Here is an 11151-nt window from a genome sequence, read left to right as displayed (position 1 = left end):
CTGAAAAGCGCTATATAAAACCAATGCATTATTATTATTATTATGTTTCTGAGCAGAGAGGGGTTTGAATGTAATGATAAGGAAATGAGGTTGTGCTTTCTTGGGTCTTTCGTTGAGTTCCTGCTTCAATGTAACTGTAAAGAGAGTCACATGGAGACAACCACCTGGAGTGAAGAGGACCCTGGAGGACAACCTGCTGATTAAACCAAGCGATAAGAAGAGGAGTGAATCACATCTAAAGGACACTGGCATCATGAAGGTGGGACCCTGGGAGACGCCCGACCGGAGACCAAGAGAGACTCAGGACAGACACTGGTTTTAGGATGGAGTGAAAGAACACCGTCTCACACTCAGCTGAGGAAAAGCCAAGAGACTTGGCTGGAGACAGGAAGGATGGCGGAGCTCCACAGGAGACAGACTTAGGACTTTGGTGAAACCAGTTTATCTGTTGTTGTCGTTTCATGGCTGAATAAATGTAATGTTGACCGTTGATCTGTTGTTTTCTATCTCTCCCAATATTAAGAATGATAGAGGGACATTCAGGATAAAGAAAAATAAGTCTCACAGTTGGAAATCCTTGAGTACATGATGTCAGACCTGCCGTGACATTTGATCATACCGTACGCTCACATCCAAACTGATAAACACCAACCCTAGCGTGGATATGCCCAGTTACATATCACACATTCATTTGATAATTGAAGGCCATTGTGTCCTCCTGAATGACTTTTACGATCAGAACACAATAAAATACTGGTCTTATCTGCGCTCCACTGTTGCCCTGGAGCAAGTCATTTCTGTGCTGTTCTAAAAATGAAAGAGAAAGCATTTATCAAGCAGAGGGAAACAACAGTTGACACTTCACACACACATTTACAGAATGGGTGTGGGACATGATATAAAGGGTCACATCGCATGCAATCCCCATTCAGATCAACTGTTGGCAGACAGGAAGGAGCAACGTCACCACGGACAATTCAACGCAGAAGGTCAGTTTCATTACTTTTTAATTCAACATTCATCTACAGGTTTTCTTCTTTTCACATTCAGATTATTTGTTTTTAACTGTAGTTGCCATGTGAATGTGCACTTTCTCACATTAATGCTATGAATGTTTTATTTTTTCTGTTCTCTTCAGTCAGAGATGGTGTGATCTGTACCGAGTGTGAGAGACTGAGAGTGAAGCCAGGATGGAAAAGTCAGAGGACGAGGTAAACAAACTGGACAACAAATCTGATCAGAATATCTTCAATGAAAAAATTCAAAGCTGGCTTCATTGAGAAATTAGAAAACCTTAAAGACAATTTATAAAAATGGAGAATATACAAAATATTTTCTGATTCATCTCCATTGTGAAGGAGATGTGGAATGCAGAGGGCACTCTTACTCACCTCTTCTGGGATTGCCCTAATCTTTGTAATTTCTGGTCTACCATTTTTCAGTGATGCTCTACTACATTTAACCAACCTTATCAATCCCACATATTGCTTTATTTGGAGTTTCTTCAGAGATGGAAGAAATAAATCACAATGCATGGTCTGCTTTGACAAATAACATGATAATAGCTAAATGATGTATTTTGAAAAGATGGAAATCAGACTCTGCTGTATTTTGCATGTGGAAAAGCTGAGATATGATCTGTTGGGTAACCCACAAAAATATTTAAAACATCTGGAACTCAGTGCTTCTTCACATAAACAACTAAGAGACATCGGGTTTTTGAAGGCACGTCTTCACATTTCTGACATAGAGGAACTGCTATAGTCATTGTACTGTATTATGTTTGCAAAACCTGCACACATTTTTTCATTTAATTACTTATTTTTGTTGTTAGACTTCTTTTTTTGCCCTTGTATTGTTCACTGTGTTATATTGACCTGGGTGGGAAGGAGCTCGCGAACGGGTTATAGTGTCCTTTTGCTACATTACGTTTTTGTTGTTGTCATGTATGTATTTTGTAAATATGAAAAACGTTATAAATGACTTGGGGAAAAAAATTTAAATTAAAGACTGGATCAAGCAATGACTTTCTGACTTTTTGAATGACTGTTTTTTGTTTGTTTGTCAACAAGGTATCCTTTGACACAAAGGAGGATTCTGATGGAACTCAAAACAAAGACTCAGCAGGTAAATCAAAAATGAAAATGAGCCTTTTGAAATGACAACTTTATTAATCTACAGTGTTAACAAATTGAAATATGAGATTTTTTTGTTTTTAATGTATGAAATATTTCTCTGTTACTGTCGAAGCACTGATCCCTCCAGTCACGATAACAGTCTCTAACATCAGCAGTGAGTCACTGTCTCTGCAGTGGGACACTCCTGCTGGTGAAGTGGAGAGTTTTACTGTGACCTGTTCCACCGAGGGAGAAGTGACCATAGACTTCAACAGAGTAGCAGCACATATATTTGATGACAAAGAAACAACAGCTGTGAAGGACAGTGTTGGGATTGTTTTCACATTGATCTCAGAACAGCGTCTCTGCGTTTCCATGTTGAGGAAAGACGTGCAGTGGTACAACTGTGTGGAGGAGCTGTGGCAGTTTTCTGTCTTTTCTTTTTCAAATCGTCTACAAATGCATACATAGTCTAAGAGTGAATAGTGTGTATGGTTGAAATGATAATGCAGTTTGTTTCCAGTGAAGTACACAATCCCAGTGTATTCAAGGTTGCAGACCGTGGTCAGAGCTGCTCTTTTCAGATGAGAATGTAACCACATAGATTACCGATCCGTGTTCAGATCTTACAGCAAAAGACTGGTCCAGTGTGGTCTAGTTATGAAAAGTACAGCCAAATGCTCTTTTTTAAATGTTCACAAAGAGAATACGGGTAATGCAAATTAAATATTTTGTTTGTTGTGTAAAGTTTATGGATCACCGAATATGTTTAACATATTTTACATTAAGACAGTTCAGAAAATGAACAAACAGCAGCTCTGCAGGTCAATTATTTTTCCCACTGGATCTCCTGTCGCCAGTTAACTCCTTCAGCAGGTGGTCTCCCAAATAATCAGCCTCCCAGCTACACCTCCAGTCTCTTCTCCTAAATCACATCCTCATAGATTTCTTTACAGTAACATCGAAGCAAAATGTCAAACAAAAGACCCGAGAAAGCATCTTCATTGAGCCTTATCTCACACTCACAACCCGCTCTGTTAGCCAGCAAGATTCTCACATTCAAAAGAAGTCTACAGGTCTGCATCCATTGAAAACTATGTGTATGAAACTTTTAACGCTCATACATAATCATACATAACAAGACCACATGCAGTAAACTACTGTATTGTCCGCACTATAAGGCATTCCTAAAAGTCTCTAATTTGCTCAAAACCCAGCAGTGCGCCTTATAATCCGATGTGCCTTTTTTGCGGAAAATACGGTCATAAAGACCACCCGGTTGTCAGTCCGTTGTCTTGACTATGGTTCCCATAAAGCTTTGCAGCCTGATCACATGAGCAAACAACCAACCCCAGCTCACTTGTAGCTAAGCTAGCCAGTTCAAACAGAACGGCAAACAAGAAGCTTCAGGCACATTCTCCACCTCTAACCTGTCAGTCACCAGAATCACAAAGTTTGTCCTCCAGTCTCCCAACCGGGGAGCAGGTGATCTGTTTCACACAGAGATCCAGTGATAGATGTTAAAAAGCCTGCATGAAATCAAGTGAGGTGAATTGATGATCTGGCACTGAGTGAAGGAAGAGCTGGAGTCTTGTAGAATAATTTTATAATATTCTTTACATCATGCTTATTATATTATGTTATTTACTATTGTTCATGTAATGCATGTCTCTGTCAGCTATAGTGTGCTAGTAGACAGGCGTAGAAAAGACATGTATCCTTTTTCTGTTCGCCAGCCTGCCATTTTTCATTTTTACGGCAGCCTCTTGGCAGCTGGACAGTTTGTTTTTTCTAAAGTTAAGACGACAGGTCAATTGTCTCTCTGTCTCCCTCTGGTGTAAATGAGGCTCATTAGACAAGAAATGTGACACTATGATTTGTTGCACAACACCTGGCATTTGGAGACTTGGAGGCTGAGAGGGCCTCCCAAGGGGTCACGGACCATGACCGTTGTAGGGAGGGGGGAACAATTGTGTCTTGAAGGAGACTCAACTAAGACTCAACGAATGTTTGAACAATTGTGTCTTGAAGAAGAATTAATTAAGCAGCAACGAACCCCCAAGAAATAGTATAAATAGATGGAGCGGAGAGCGATCGGCGCGTCAGTTCTTTTGGTCAACCTGGCTGCCAGGAGGTGTTTTTGGGAATAAAGTCCTCCTTTTGCATTCTGACTCTGACTCTGCCTGATTTTTTCGAGGAGAACTACGGTTGAAGACTTCAAGAACCAAGAGTGGATATAATTGAGGATTTTACGTTTTTCTGGAATATATGTTTGTGGGGTTTTTTGCTTCGTGACTGGCCTAGGATACTTTTTAAATAAAATTCCACGACAGTCTTTATACTGGTATTTATGAAAATGGATCTCAGGTGTGAAGCTCAGAGGAGTCGGTCCTGCAGACTCAGCCTTCCACAAAAAAAAAAAAAGCACAAGGAAGAAAAAATATGGGAGAGGGAGAAACACCAAAATCATGACAAAAGCTGTGACCAACAATGTTTTTAAAAAGATCAATTGGTATAATCTTGAATAAGTATAATATCTATGGAAGAAAGATCATCCTTATTGTGTTTGATCTTCCAGGGAGGGAGAAAGTTTTTGTTTTCCAGTTTAAAATCGTTGCTTTGAGTTTTGAAAATGTGGGGATGGTTTTAAGAAACAAACTCTAAAATATAACATTTGTCAGTGCCCGTTTTAAAGGAAACTTTTGATGCCAGGGAGTATTTTGTTTATTGGATGAATATATGTTCAGTGAATTTCACTTTTGTTTCATTGCACACTGCACACATTGAATAATCGATTACATTCACACAACACTGCAGTGGCGGCTGGTGACATTTTTTTTTTTTGGGGGGGGGGGGGCGCAAATTACCTTGGAGGCAAGTTGATGCTGCAAACCTAGCCACTTTAATGTCCATGCAGTTACAGATTTAGGAGGAAAGAAAAACTGAGTACATGTATCTCATCAAACATTGTCATCTGTTTTATTTTGAAGAAATGGTGTGTCTGCCACATCCACAGGTCCATTAATCACTGTATTGGTCTGTGCAACAATTGGTAACCAGCTTACTTACACATCCAGTAATATCAACATTTTCTGTGCAGTTAATTGTCTCAGAAATTATTGCAATAAGTGATAATATTGCACTACACAACAATGTTATTTGAGATCATTTTCAACAAATATAACATGCCATAATAATGCAAGAACATCCTTTAAAAATCAACAAACTTTCACTTCTAAAGAACATTTTATCCAGGAACTCGAAGAAAATTTAAACCATTAAACGAAAATAATTAACAATGGATTATCAGCCTCATTAACAATGAATGAAAACCAAACACAATCAATGAATTTGACAGATAAACATGGAGCTCTGACTGAAAAATCAGGAAAATTACCATTTAGTACTTTTGTTAATGAAAATAAATAAATAAATAAAAAATCTAGCAACAAAAATATCCTATAAAGCAGATGCCTCAACAGATCATATGAAATATCTGTTCCTTCAGTCTGGGAGAGCAAACAAATGAAACTTATTGCAGCCGTCACTTATTGCACTCATTTATTCTTACCGTGCACTTGCAGAGACTTTACAGAATTAACTTTCATTATTCCAGTTCCACTTTAACACGCCATCCTTCTCAACAGTGTGGCTCAAACTACTCTGCCCAATGACGTATGGAATTACGTAATTCTATACGTCATTGACTCTGCCACTGTAGACTTTCGTTAGAGCCGAAAATGCACGAGTGCAGATGAATGACAACAGCAGTGTCCAAAGTGGGAGTGTGTGTGGCGCACAGAGCTGCGCCACAAACCCAATTTGTAAGGCACCAATTAAAATGCAGCCTCAAGTCACGTTTTAGTAAAAAGTTTGAGGCTCCATTTGTCCTGCGCCCCAGTTCCTCTTCTTCTTTGGAATAATGGCGGGTGCCGACCAACAACTTAGGTGCATACCGCCACCTACTGTATCTCTTGCTAAATGTGTCCCGCTGCCCCCAAAACCAGGAAGTGTTATTCATACAGAATACTGTGAAAAATCATGAAAAAGAAACAATGTAATGCCTTTTATATGCACATCAAGGCTGAAAATATAATATTTTACACGTATATTTTACATAGAAATTATACACTCAAAGTTTTATATTTTCTGAAAATTGTGCAGAGTGACTGACCACAGACTGATGAGGGCGGCGCCCTAGCGCCCCCTATTGACCAGCCGCCACTGCAACACTGGAAACAAGAGTTCACCACTCTTCAAGACCTTGTCAGGTTAAAATGATAACTTCTGCTCCACCGATACAGTTGTTCTATAATTTCTGAGTTACTTTTTATCTAAAAAAAAAATCTTTATTGACTGAAATAACAAACAACATCAAGCCTGTTGAGCTAAAATGACCAAGATTTGACTTCATGAAAAAAGTTTACAATGACAGTTATCTTCATTCCCATCTTGAAGCCATTGTGAAACCTCCACATAAAATAACAGGCAGCACTGCTTCAAAAGGAGATAAGTGGTTAAAGTCAATGCACTAACCTCAAAACATTTCAGTGTGAACACAGTTGCAACATCGAAAACAGTGAACTGAAAGATCAACTCTGCAGCATTTATAAACAGGATGCATCAATGTCTGTGTCTATACTTTTCAAACGGGGTTTAATGATCAAACTGATTCAATTGCAGTTTCCACTTTCAACATGTTATCGTTGGATCTTATTTCTTTGCCATTTGATTGATGTTTTTGGCAGCAATCTCATTTAAAAATAGTCATTGGTTATAAATAAAATACGGTTAATGTTTGGTGAGTAGAACATACTGGTGAAGCAATTTACTTTGTTAAATTAATTCATAAATTGCAGTCATCTGCTTCAATACTCTTGCTGGGAGACACGTCAGTCTTCAAATGGAAAACTACTTGTTCATTTGCATAAATTTTGACCTTTTAATTTATGTCCACAGAGACCCACCTGGAGAGCTTTCTGGAGGATCTGGGATTGGAGCAGTTCTACACACAGAAACTATCACTCAGTAAGATACTTCAGATTGATAAGAAGACCACTGATGATCAACCTTCCAAGTGTAAATTAGACCTCCCTTGGTATTTTTTAAAGAAACTGATGATGGTGAATGTAACAGCCAGAAATGTGAAATATACATCAGACAGTAAAAGTGGTGTATCAGGGAAAACTGGGTTAAATCTAAAAAATCTGGTTTCCAGGCTGAAGTCAGCCAAAATATTGAACCCCCTCGACGTAATCACTGCTCTCTTTCTGTGCTCTGATGGTTTTCTGCAGCAGGAATTAGCTCTCAAAATGTCCATGTGTCAGTTTTCTGTCCCTCTGCTGCTTCCTGACTGTGATAAAAATCAGAGCACATTGATGGTGTGGGCTTTGAGAGACATTGTTAAAAAGTACAGACCCAAATCACTCTCTGAATCCAAAGGTTTCATTGAAGACAGAATGGTTAAGTCTGAACTACCAATGATCTCTTTTGTGAGACTGGGTGAGTGCTCTTTGTCCAAGTCAGAGATCCTCAACAAGCTCCTGAGCAGCTCTCAGCAGTACCATGACACCTTTGTTCACCACAACATGGACTGTGGAGACAGACCACGAAGAATATCCAATGGACTGACTGAGATAACTTGGTACCTTCCCGGTGGCAATGAAAACATTGATATTTTCAGCCACCCAGTGGCTTTAGCTAACCTCAGAGGAGACATTGCCTCTTTCCAAACACAGTTCTCCTTTTTGTGTCAAACATCTGCAGCAGTTTTTGTTTTCTTTGATAATCTCGACCCTGAGTGTAAACTACTGACCAACCTGAACAGCAAGTCAGAGATATTCTTAGTGGGAAACCACCAGAGCGAGAAGTTTACACCAACTGCTCTTAAACAAGTAGCGACTGACCTGTCCTTGAAAAAAAATAACATCATTTTGAAGAAGAAATCAATCAATGAAGCAGACTTTGTCATGTCTCTGAGGAAAGCAGTTACTAATGTAGTTGAGAAAACAAAGATGAAGATGCGAATTGAGCAGATGGCTGAGGTTGCCCGTGAACTGGGAATCCTGGTGGATGAAGACTCTCCAGAGTGCCAGACTGGAAGGAAACATGCAGATACCATCACTGCTGAAATTCAAGACATCCTGAAGTACAAAGAAGATCAGCTGCCATTGCAAGGCCAAATATGGAAAGACTTGACTTCCTTAGAGAAGGAAGAAGTTCGACTTCGAAATGTTGGATCTGAAAACATTGAGAAGTACAAAAGTGACCTTCAGAAGCAGAAAAATGAACTGCGAAAGAAACAAAACTCTCATGACATTTCCCCAGCAATGACATCCTTTATCAGTGCAATATCAAGAAACTCTTTAGAGAGAGGCTTTTTCCTGAAGTGGATGCGAATTAACCTTGATGACATGTCTCGTGTAAAACTGTCTGAACTGAGGGAGCTGTACAAAGAAAAGTGCAAGAAGTCTGAGAACAATGCAGAGATCAAAAAAATTGACCAACAGCTTTCTGACAGTTCACTGGGCACTGAACACTTCTTCCGTGAAATGGGTCAAATCTATGAAGCTTCACGAGCTCTTAAAAAAACACATCCATCACGTCAACAGTTAAATCATCTGCCCAAACTCGGTGCACAGCTGCTACTTGATGGATTTCCACTGGAGCTTGTAGATGGAGATGCTTCCAACATCCCTCTGAGCTGGATCAGTGATGTTCTCTCTCAGCTCAGTGACTTGGTGGGTTCTAAGAACAGGATCCTGGTTGTTACAGTTCTGGGAGTTCAGAGCACAGGAAAGTCCACTCTCCTCAACACCATGTTTGGAGTGCAGTTTGCAGTCAGCAGTGGTCGATGCACTCGTGGTGCCTTCATGCTGCTCATCAGAATTGATGAAGAGCTCCAAAAAGAGCTCAACTGTGACTTCATGATGATCATTGACACTGAAGGCTTGAGGTCACCAGAACTCTCCCAGCTGGACAACAGCTATGAACATGACAATGAACTGGCAACACTTGTTGTGGGGCTGAGCGACATCACCATCATCAATATTGCAATGGAGAATTCAACAGAAATGAAGGACATCCTCCAGATAGTCGTGCATGCTTTCCTCCGGATGAAGGAAGTGGGCAAAAAGCCACAATGTTACTTTGTTCACCAGAACGTGTCTGATGTTTCAGCCCACGAGAAGAGCTTACGAGATCGGAAGCTGCTCTTTGAACAGCTGAATGAGATGACCCAGGCAGCAGCCAGAGTGGAAAAGAAAGAGCAGAACAAGAGCTTCACTGATGTGATGGCGTATGATCCCGACACTGGGAACTGCTACATTCCTGGTCTCTGGACTGGAAACCCTCCAATGGCACCAGTCAACACAGGCTACAGCGAGGCTGTTTATGAGCTCAAGAAAAACATCATCCAGCTCCTGAGAAACAGAGATTCACCTGTTAACACAGTGTTGGAGTTTAAAGAGTGGATGACAAGTCTGAGGAACGCAGTGAAGCATGAAAACTTTCTCTTCAGCTTCTGAAACAGCCTCGTCGCTGAGGCCTACATGAGACTCTGCACAGAATTCAACAAATGGGAATGGGAGTTCAAAAAAGAAATGTACAACTGGGTGAGAAATGCAGAAACCAGAATTTCTCATCTCACCCTTGCTGCACAATCGCAAATATATGACTTGAAACAATTTCATCGTCAGTTAAAAACTGAAGCTGTCACAGTGATGTCTGACTGGGAGTCAAAACTACTTGACAAAGTAACTCAGTACTTTGAGCAAACAGATGGTCATGTCAATCTGGTTGTTGGATACAAAGAAGATTTTTTAAACAGTGCAAGAAGCCTTCGAAACCAAACTGAGAGGTCTGTACTTGATCAGCTTCAAGCAGCAGTGGACATCAAACAGGGGATGGCAGAGCTCGACAGAATTAAAGAAAATCACATGAAAGAAATTGAAAAAGCAGCAATTGAGCTGATTGAGAAATGTCGAAAGAGAAAGGTTCAGATGAATGATGTAGAGCTGAATGAGGAATTCAACAAGATGTGGGAAGAAACACTGAAGAAACTGACTTTTCCTAAACAACATCTTACAGACGTGTTTGGAGACGTTTTTCGGCATTTGCGAGAAAATCTGAGACACAGGGGAAGTCATGTGCACCAAATATTAGACAATAGAAGGTTGAAAGATTGTGGGAAGGAGCCTTTTAAATATAAATCAGATATATTACTAAATAAAGCGAAAAACAGATTTTGGAATTTGTTGAATGTTGAAACTCACACTAAAGTTGCACAAAAAAGTGCTGATTTTATCATCAACACTTGTGAAAAATACGTGAATAATAAGCAAAACCAAAAAACCAATTACCAGGACACTTACATCGAAGAGATACTCCAGATCATTGACCAGCGTCTGGAAAAGAAGCAAGATCTTTAGAAGGACACAGAGTTTGAAGTTTCTCTGAAACTGCACATCTGTGGATTCGCAGCCAGAAAGTTTCAGAAAATGCACCAAGATTTCCTAGAAGAAAATGATCCTCGCAGATGTCTGATGCAATACAAGCCAAAGTTTTGGGCTGATTTCCAAGATGTGTTTCCTCAATGGAATCAATGCCAGAAGAAAGCTGAAGAGTTTGTCTGCAAATGCTTGAAACCTGCTGTTGAAGACTTCATCAATCATTACCTGGGTCTTTCTATTGTGGATGAAATGCTGAAGAAGAAGGAATTCAGCAAGTCACTTTCCAGTACTACGTGTTACTGAATTTGCTTTCAAAGCAAACTTTAATGACTACTTGAGCGTCACTTCCTCCTATGAGAGCTTTGTGAAGAAGTGGATCCTTTAAAAAACACAGAAAGATTTTTCAAGTTCCTCCAAAACATCTGAGTTTGAGAAGCAACATCTTGAGACAAGTGTCAGTCACATAAATGAAGCCATTGAAAAGGCCAAAACACAAAACAGAGACAATGTGAAGACTTTTGTGGAAGACATCTGCAAAGAGCTTGGTGATAAACTGGTCATTTCATTTCCCAGGATGCACTTGC

General features: G+C 39.9%; 1 pseudogene; it reads left to right on the top strand.

Moving 5' to 3' along the window:
* Positions 1-945: 945 nt before the first annotated feature.
* On the top strand, positions 946-10760 carry LOC115383923 (up-regulator of cell proliferation-like; annotated as a pseudogene).
* Positions 10761-11151: the final 391 nt, after the last annotated feature.

Source organism: Salarias fasciatus, chromosome 3, assembly GCF_902148845.1.
Source record: "Salarias fasciatus chromosome 3, fSalaFa1.1, whole genome shotgun sequence".
NCBI classification, from domain to species: Eukaryota; Metazoa; Chordata; class Actinopteri; order Blenniiformes; family Blenniidae; genus Salarias; species Salarias fasciatus.
Note: the sequence above shows the minus strand (reverse complement) of the source record. Positions and strands in the feature narration are given on the sequence as shown.